The 7,496-nt window shown below is 35.3% G+C and overlaps 1 non-coding gene across 1 annotated transcript; it reads right to left on the reverse strand.

Moving 5' to 3' along the window:
* Positions 1 to 6,883: 6,883 nt before the first annotated feature.
* LOC148576014 (small nucleolar RNA R71) lies at positions 6,884 to 6,991 on the reverse strand. The gene has a single exon (XR_015903650.1). It is a non-coding gene; the product is annotated as a small nucleolar RNA R71 (small nucleolar RNA).
* Positions 6,992 to 7,496: the final 505 nt, after the last annotated feature.

The raw sequence follows: 7,496 nt of genomic DNA on the forward strand, positions 1-7,496 counted from the left end.
AACTATCACTGTCTGCCGCATCTTTGGCTTGTATATGGTATTTATTTGGTTCCAAATAAGTATATATAAACAGAAAAGAAGAGAAGAGCATAAATTCAGGGGGAGCTGCTCTTGAAAAGAAAAGGGGGAGCAACACTAAAGCAAAAAACATTAATCAAAGGGAAGTTCTCTAAATTTACTAAAATTTAATTCCTTTTGGTTACTGCTTAAATATGTTTGTCATCAAGGGGAAGATTGTTGAGTTAAGAAATTAACTAATATAATTAATGATGACAAATATTTGATTATTGGGCTAATTACCCAATTGGTTTTGATTATTTTGGTTAAGTGATGTAGGCCAAAAATAAGTGATGTAGCAGCCCAATGTTAAACAAAAGAAATCTGCTGGTGGGCTGAATGGTAAGTGAAAATAAACCAAGCCTAAGTCATCCATCTCAAGCAAAATTCTTCAAGAAGCAAAGGCAAGGAACCAACGGGCTGAACTTGAGTAGAACCCAATGCAAGCCCGATTTGATTTCAGCAAATTCCTCCATCTTGCTTCCAAAGTAACGTTCTTTTTCTCTGTCTCAGTCAAATCACAGAAGCAAGAGAAAGTGCTTAGTTCTTAAGCTGTTCAAAGAAGAGGAAAGAAAGAGAAGGTTAGGCAAGAAAGTCTGAGGTCAAATCAACCATTTCAAACCAAATCAAGCTTAGGTAAAGGTTAAAGGTAACCCATTTCCTATTACATGCAAACTGCTTTCTTCTCTTCTTCCCAACTCTCTACAAGTCTGAAAATAGCATACAAGGAAAAGTTGATTTCTGCCCTAATCTGCTGTGTATCTACAGTCACAAGCAAGTCTTGGGGACCAAGTAGCTTATTAATGGCTCAGATCCATTTTACCATTAGAAGACTTTTGTGGTTGCTATTTTCTGGCTTTCGGTCAACAAGAGAAGGTCAAAAGCAAAGTTTCTACTCTGAGGATGAATGTGAAAAAGTGAGCTTGTGGGTTGGTGAAGCACAAGGCTCAAGAAGTTGACCTAGAAAGAAGAACCCAGCAACATGCAAGGAGATAAAAGAAGATTTTCTGTTCATTCAGATGTAAGGAGAGATAATCCAGAGTATTGAGGCTTTGTTCTGTGGAGAAGTTCTCTGAATAAGTTCCTCTACTTGGACAGTGCTTTCGTTCAAAGAAGCATTCCGCCAAAAATGAAGAACTGGATCAGAGATATGCAAATCTGGTTTATCACATAGCAAAGAGGCTGTTGATGAAGTCAATCTCCTTCATGTTTTACAGATTGTAATTTACTTTTCTATGTTTATCTTTCTATAATTTCTTGAGTGAAAAGGCATATTGAGAGAGTTTAAGTAAAAGCCATGAGTGGAAAAAGGCTGAGAGATACATTTGAGAGAAAACCCTAGAGTTATTTTCAGATTTCTTTAGGTTTGTCAATGTCTTGTATCTTGTACCTATGAGGTATCCCTTTCTTAGTTGGGTTAGCACTAAGAGTGAAGAGTTAGGTATTAGCATAGCCAATGTCAAGTTAGGTTAGAACTTGAGTGTGAAAGGATTGGGTCAATCCTGTGAAATTGGTGTATGTAATACTTTTAACTATAGTGAAAATTCCTCCATTGTTGTGGAGGAGACTGGATGTAGGTTGCATGGCATAAGGCAACCGAACTAGGATACATGCTGGTGTTAGCTTCTCTCTTCTCTGTAATGTTCTGTTTTCTAATATTCATGAGACAAAAATAAATTGTCTCATAAATTTCCACTGCTAACTTCAAACAGATTCATAATTCAAAGTTTGCTTTAAAGGGTTGTTTCAGTAACTTAAAAGATAGGTATATATTCAACCCCCATTCTCTAAGCCTACCACAACCTTCAAATGGTTTTCTCAAATATAAATTAAGGGAAGCTGAAACTGCTGTTGATTTTGTTGAAGAAAACAAGCGGTTAAAGGCTGAAATTAAGGGCTGTGAGAAACAACATTCTCTGATTGCATACTTAAATTGTTTTGAAGAAAATAAAAGGTTGCATAAAGAGGTAAAAAGCCTAAAAGAGGACCTAGCTAATTTTGCTCAAAGTTCTGAAAATTTGAATCAACTTTTTAGCAGAACAATGACGTTGCTCTCTATGCACTCAGGATGGGTATCAATTTCTTTCACTTCTCTAATTTCTTTTCTTCGTGCACCTTATTACCTCATTACTTCTTTTTTCATTAGGTTCCATAAAAAAAATTATCATTGTGTTTTAATATAAACGATTTTTGAAGCCTGATCTATGACATTTTATTATTTTTCATAAAATAATTTATGATTTCATTAACAAAGGATAACAGTTCTTTTTTTAGTTTTTAATTTTGTGTTTATGATTTTTAATTTATGATTCATATGCTTTAGTTTTTAATTTTGTATTTTTCTAACTGGTTGTCAACTATAAAAAAGGCTTAGGATGTTCATTAGTGACTAACTTCTTGAAATCACTTATGAATGCATTGCCGGTTGCCAAGACATCTCTCTCTCTCTCAAACACACACGTGCTACTTTCTCTCTCTAAATATTATTTTGTTTATGAATGTGCATGTGTGTTGTGTGAGGGTTAGTCTTTTTTTTATATACGTACTTAAATTGTATATTGAATTGTCTCAGTTAAACTTGTTAAGTGGAAAGAGAAATGTGGAAAAGTCTTCATTAATGTGAGAAGATGGGTTATTTATTGATGAATGGATTGGAGGAGTGATGAGCGGATAATTTATACGCTTTTTGGCATTGTTTTTAGTATGTTTTTAGTAGGATCTAGTTACTTTTAGGGATGTTTTCATTAGTTTTTATGTTAAATTCACATTTCTGGACTTTACTATGAGTTTGTGTGTTTTTCTGCGATTTCAGGTATTTTCTGGCTGAAATTGAGGGACTTGAGCAAAAATCAGATTCAGAGGTTGAAGAAGGACTGCTGATGCTGTTGGATTCTGACCTCCATTCACTCAAAGTAGATTTTCTGGAGCTACAGAACTCAAAATGGCGTGCTTCCAATTGCGTTGGAAAGTAGACATCCAGGGATTTCCAGAAATATATAATAGTTCATACTTTGGCCAAGAATAGACGATGCAAACTGGCGTTCAACGCCCGCTCTCTGCCCAATTCTGGCGTCCAGCGCCAGAAAAGGATAAAAAACCAGAGTTGAACGCCCAAACTGGCACAAATACTGGCGTTCAACTCCACAAATGGCCTCTGCACGTGGAAAGTTAAAGCTCAGCCCAAGCACACACCAAGTGGGCCCCGGAAGTGGATTTATGCATCAATTACTTACTTCTGTAAACCCTAGTAGCTAGTTTATTATAAATAGGACCTTTTACTATTGTATTAGACATCCTGGATTGTATTTTGATCCTGTGATCTCGTTTTGGGGGCTGGCCACTCGGCCATGCCTACCCTCTATTCACTTATGTATTTTTAACGGTAGAGTTTCTACACTCCATAGATTAAGGTGTGGAGCTCTGCTGTTCCTCAAAGATTTATGCAAAGTACTACTGTTTTCTATTCAATTCATCTTATTTCGCTTCTAAGATATTCATTCACACTTCAACCTGAATGTGATGAACGTGACAATCATCATCATTCCCTATGAACGCGTACCTGACAACCACTCCCGTTCTACATTAGATTGAATGAGTATCTCTTAGATCTCTTAATCGGAATCTTCGTGGTATAAGCTAGAATGATGGCGGCATTCAGGAGAATCCGGAAGGTCTAAACCTTGTCTGTGGTATTCCGAGTAGGATTCAATGATTGAATGACTGTGACGAGCTTCAAACTCGCGATTGCCGGGCGTAGTGACAGACGCAAAAGGATAGTAAATCCTATTCCAGCATGATCGAGAACCGACAGATGAATAGCTGTGCCGTGACAGGGTGCGTTGACCATTTTCACTGAGAGGGTAGGATGAAACCATTGACAAGGGTGATGCCTCCAGACGATTAGCCGTGCCGTGACAGGGCATTTGGATCATTTTCCCGAGAGAAGACCGAAAGTAGCCATTGACAGTGGTGATGTATCACATAAAGCCAGCCATGGAAAAGAGTAAGACTGATTGGATGAAGATAGCAGGAAAGCAGAGGTTCAGAGGAACAAAAGCATCTCTATTCGCTTATCTGAAATTCTCACCAATGATTTACATAAGTGTTTCTATCCTTTATTTTATGTTTATTTAAGTATTATTCGAAAACACCATTATCAATTTATATCTGCCTAACTGAGATTTACAAGGTGACCATAGCTTGCTTCATACCAACAATCTCCGTGGGATTCGACCCTTACTCACGTAAGGTATTACTTGGACGACCCAGTGCACTTGCTGGTTAGTTATGCGAAGTTGTGAACCATGGTATTGGCATCATGTTTTTGGCGCCATTACCAGGGAAAGAAAGAGCGATGAATTTTACATAATCAAAGTGTAATCACAATTTCTGCGCACCAAGTTTTTGGCGCCGTTGCCGGGGATTGTTCGAGTTTGGACAACTGACGGTTCATCCTATTGCTCAGATTAGGTAATTTTCTTTTTGTTTTGTTTTCAAAAAAATTTTTTCAAAAAAACCTCTCAAAAATTTTTCTTTTGTTTTCGAAAAAAAAAAATTATTCAAAATTTTTAAAGAATGAATTATAGTGTTTCATGAAGCATGTGAAGCCTGGCTGGCTGTAAAGCCATGTCTAAATTCATTTGGACTGAGGCTTGCAATTTGTTATCAAGAGCAAGCTAGTTGTTGCTAATCCACCTGCTGCTGTTCCTGATTTACATGCTGAAGCTTGGCTGGCCATTGGCCATGTCTAGTGTTTTGGACCGGAGCTTTCATTGAAAGCTTGGCTGGCTAGTGAGCCATGTCTAATTCCTGGACTGAAGCTTTAGACTAAGAATGCAAGATTCCTGGAATTCATATTAAAAATTTTGGAATCCTTATTTTTCTTTTTCATATAATTTTTGAAAAAAAATCCAAAAAAATTAGAAAATCATAAAAATCAAAAATATTTTTGTGTTTCTTGTTTGAGTCTTGAGTCATGTTATAAGTTTGGTGTCAATTGCATGTGCATCTTGCATTTTTCGAAAATTCTCATGCATTCATAGTGTTCTTCATGATCTTCAAGTTGTTCTTGGTAAGTCTTCTCGTTTGATCTTTGCATTTGCATGTTTTGTGTCTTTTCTTGTTTTTCATATGCATTCTTGAATTCTTAGTGTCTAAGCATTAAAGAATTCTAAGTTTGGTGTCTTGCATGTTTTCTTTGCATTAAAAAAATTTTTCAAAAATGTGTTCTTGATGTTCATCATGATCTTCATAGTGTTCTTGGTGTTCATCTTGACATTCATAGTGTTCTTGCATGCATTCCTTGTTTTGATTCAAAAATAAAAGAGAAAAACATGAAAATGATGTTTTAATTTTTCTCTCTCATCATAAAAATTCAAAAATAAAAAAATATCTTTCTTTTTTTCTCTCTCAAAATTTTGAAAATTAGATTTGACTTTTTCAAAAATTTTTAAAAATCTAGTTGTTTTTATGAGTCAAATCAAATTTCCAATTTAAAAATCTCATCTTTTTCAAAATCTTTTTCAAAAATCAAATCTTTTTCAAATTTCTTAGTTATTTTCGAAAATTCCAAAAATATTTTTCAAAAATCTTTTTCTTATTTTTATATCAAATTTTCGAAAATAACAATAACAATTAATGTTTTGATTCAAAAATTTCAAGTTTGTTACTTACTTGTTAAGAAAGATTCAAACTTCAAGTTCTAGAATCATATCTTGTGATTTCTTGTGAATCAAGTCATTAATTATGATTTTAAAAATCAAATCTTTTTCAAAACTAATTTCAATCATATCTTTTCAAAAATATCTTCTTATCTTATCTTTTTCAAAAAATTTGATTTCAAAATATCTTTTCTAACCTCCTAACTTCTTATCTTTTCAAAATTTGTTTCAACTAACTAACTAATTTTTTGTTTGTTTCTTATCTTTTTCAAAACCACCTAACTAACTCTCTCTCTCTCTAATTTTCGAAAATATCTCCCCCCTTTTTCAAAATTTCTTTTTAATTAATTAATTATTTTAATTCTTAATTTTAATTTTTGAAAATTACTAACCTTTTTCAAAAACTATTTTTCGAAAACCACTAACTCTTTTTCAAAAATTATTTTCGAAAATCCTCTCCCTCTCTACTCTTATTCTATTTATTTATTCATCTACTAACACTCACCAAATTTGAACCCCCTCTTCTATCTGTGTTCGAATTTTTCTTCTTCTTCTTTTTCTACTAACAATAAGGAACCTCTTTACTGTGACATAGAGGATTCCTCTTCTTTTCTTTTTCTCTTCTCTTTCTTATGAGCAGGGACAGAGAAAAAGGCATTCTTGTTGAAGCTGATCCAGAACCTGAAAGGACTCTGAAGAGGAAACTAAGAGAAGCTAAATTACAACAATCCAGAGACAACTTGATTGAAAATTTCGAACAAGTAAAGGAGATGGCAGCCGAACCCAACAACAATGCAAGGAGAATGCTTGGTGACTTTAATGCACCAAATTCCAATTTACATGGAAGAAGCATCTCCATTCCTACCATTGGAGCAAACAATTTTGAGCTGAAACCTCAGCTAGTTTCTCTGATGCAGCAGAACTGCAAGTTTCATGGACTTCCATCTGAAGATCCTTTTCAGTTCTTAACTAAATTCTTGCAGATCTGTGATACTGTTAAGACTAATGGAGTAGATCCTGAAGTCTACAGGCTCATGCTTTTCCCATTTGCTGTAAGAGACAGAGCTAGAATATGGTTGGACTCTCAACCTAAAGATAGCCTGAACTCTTGGGATAAGCTGGTCACGGCTTTCTTAGCCAAGTTATTTCCTCCTCAAAAGCTGAGCAAGCTTAGAGTGGATGTTCAAACCTTCAAACAAAAAGATGGTGAATCCCTCTATGAAGCTTGGGAAAGATACAAGTAGCTGACCAAAAAGTGTCCCTCTGACATGCTTTCAGAATGGACCATCCTGAATATATTCTATGATGGTTTGTCTGAGTTATCAAAGATGTCATTGGATACTTCTGCAGGTGGATCCATTCACCTAAAGAAAATACCTGCAGAAGCTCAAGAACTCATTGACATGGTTGCCAATAACCAGTTTGTGTACACTTCTGAGAGGAATCCTGTGAGTAATGGGACGCCTATGAAGAAGGGAGTTCTTGAAGTTGATACTCTGAATGCCATATTGGCTCAGAACAAAATATTGACTCAGCAAGTCAATATGATTTCTCAGAGTCTGAATGGAATGCAAGCTGCATCCAACAGTACTCAAGAGGCATCTTCTGAAGAAGAAGCTTATGATCCTGAAAACCCTGCAATAGCAGAGGTAAATTACATGGGTGAACCTTATGGAAACACCTATGATCCATCATGGAGAAATCATCCAAATCTCTCATGGAAGGATCAAAGGCCTCAACAAGGCTTTAATAATGGTGGAAGAAACAGGTTTAGCAATA

This window comes from Arachis ipaensis, chromosome B1 (genome assembly GCF_059453495.1).
Source record: "Arachis ipaensis isolate K30076 ecotype BB chromosome B1, ASM5945349v1, whole genome shotgun sequence".
Taxonomy (NCBI): domain Eukaryota; kingdom Viridiplantae; phylum Streptophyta; class Magnoliopsida; order Fabales; family Fabaceae; genus Arachis; species Arachis ipaensis.